Consider the following 2,337-nt stretch of genomic DNA (forward strand, 5'->3'; position numbering starts at 1 on the left):
TGTCAATCCCTTCACTAATGGTTTTCAGATTTCTGAATTTCACAGTTCAATACAATTAAAACAACAACAGGGCTTCCTAGGTGGCACAGTGGTTAGGACTCCGCCTGCTAATGCAGGGGACACGGGTTCAATCCCTGCTCCGGGAGGATCCCACATGTCGCAGAGCAACTATTGAGCCTGTGCTTTAGAGCCTGCGGGCCACAAGTATTGAGCCCATGTGCTGCAGCTGCTGAAGCCCACACGCCTGGAGCCGGTGCTCCACACAGAAGCCACGGCAATGAGGAGCCCACGCACCACAATGAGCAGGGGCCCCCACTCACCGCAACTAGAGAGAGCCCTTGTGCAGCCACGAAGACCCAACACAGCCAATAAATAAGTACATAAGTTAATTAAAAACAACAACAACAACAAACCTTTTTGAGGATAGGCATAGTATTGCTACCTTTTTATTTTGCCAAGTAAGTACATTAAAAAAAAGAAAACCTACTCTCTGCTATTACCATCAATACTTAGTAGAAAAGTATGGAAGGAAACACAGTACTCTCAGAATAAAAGGTTTTATGAAAAAACTTACCACATTCCACACTGTGTGGTGATTTTTGGGGGAGGGATGCATACACATGAACTTTTGTCTCTGACCAGTGACCCTCCACGGACTAGCATTTTGAAACCCCTTCACTAAGGATGCGGACCTGAGCCCCTGGGAGCCTGAGGCTGAGCTATTTCCTGAGCTTGCAGGGTGCTGCAACAATTAGAAACAGTGCCAGACCAAGTGACTGGAGAGATGCCTGTGTTTCCTGAGTTTAGAACTCATTGTCATTCTATGTGTACTCTCCTGGCTCCTCCCCCAAGCCTCTTTCTCCAGAGTCCTACTGCCTTCCCATCCAGTTTCTCATGCTGAACCCCTTTCCTTCAGTTTCCTTAAGATTCAAGGTGAGTTGGGGTATATGTCCAATTCGGAAACCTCTTCAGCTGCCTCCTGAGTGGTTAGGTCTTGTCTGGCCAGGCCATCTCTCTCTCCTCCTTGCCTCATAGTGTCTAAGTGACCTTAGACACTTACCAGACAATGGCTAGGCAGAACCTCCATCCCCTCCTCCCTTCTCCTCCCAACACCCTGCTCCTCCCCTTGGCCTAGAGCCCCAACTCCTGCAGTCTAACTCTGTTGGCCAGCAGAGGCCCTGTGACGTGGAGAAAAATCAATCCAGCCAGCTTCTAGGTGGTTCTGCCCAGGGGCTGCAGCAGGAGTCTGACCTGAGGGGAGGAAGGACACAGAATCTCTAGGCTTGGCTCTTTTTTTATTGCCAGGGCAGGGGGAGAAACAGAAGACAGGCCTGAGAAAGGGGCTGGGGTATTGGGACTCTGTCCAACAGCACTGGGACAGGAAACACACTCATATAGGTGCCTAAACCTGCCTGAAGCCCAAATGCAGATGTCTGCTCTAGAGGTCCCTTCTCAAAGCCCCTCTGGCCTTCCCCACCACCATCATTACCCCTCCATCACTGCTTCCCACTGACTCCCTTCCTTTTGTATAAGTTACTGTTGCTCACCTCCATCCCAGCCCCAACCTATGAGGCAAACATGAGAATTTTACCTTTTGAATTCTGATAGGCCAGAATAGGAGTTTTTCTTCCTTCCAACTGGGGACCTATTGTGTATGCTGGGGAGAGAGTAGAGTGCGCCTTTGGATGTAGAAGGGGAAGGGAAGAGCCAGACCTCCCTTGACAGTTCTCTCTGAAAAATGGGACTCGGAGACCCACCTCCATAGGGGTACAGGCAGCTGCCCTTGAAGGCGGAGTGGGCTGGGAACCTTTGCGAGGGTCGTGGGGAGAGAGAAGGGGAGGTGTGCTCCCCATGTGGAGAGAGGAGTGCGACGGGGGTGAAGGATGCCCTGGTATAAAGGAGGTGTAAGCGCTGCTGACTCTCTTCCCCGGACAGGAGACAGGCCCGCCTGAGATCTCTTCGTCTTTCCGAGGGAGGGACAGACAGGTCTGGGATGTGGGGGGGTGGGACGCAGTGAGGGACCTGGGTGGGGAGGGGCTGAGGACAAAGTCATCCCCGAGGGTTAGGGGTGGGGAGAGCAGGCGAGAAAAGAGCAGGGGCGCGGCGGCTCGGCGGCGGGCGTCGCGGGGAGGCAGCCCCCCGCCCCCGAGGAGGCAGCCCCCCGCCCCCGAGGAGGCAGCCCCCCGCCCCCGAGGAGGCAGCCCCCCGCCCCCGAGGAGGCAGCCCCCCGCCCCCGAGGAGGCAGCCCCCCGCCCCCGAGGAGGCCCCGCCCCGCCGCTGCATCGCCGCCCCGCCCAGGCCCGCAGCGCAGCGCTGCAGCGCGAGGGGCGGAGAGGC

Source organism: Hippopotamus amphibius, chromosome 12, assembly GCF_030028045.1.
Source record: "Hippopotamus amphibius kiboko isolate mHipAmp2 chromosome 12, mHipAmp2.hap2, whole genome shotgun sequence".
NCBI classification, from domain to species: Eukaryota; Metazoa; Chordata; class Mammalia; order Artiodactyla; family Hippopotamidae; genus Hippopotamus; species Hippopotamus amphibius.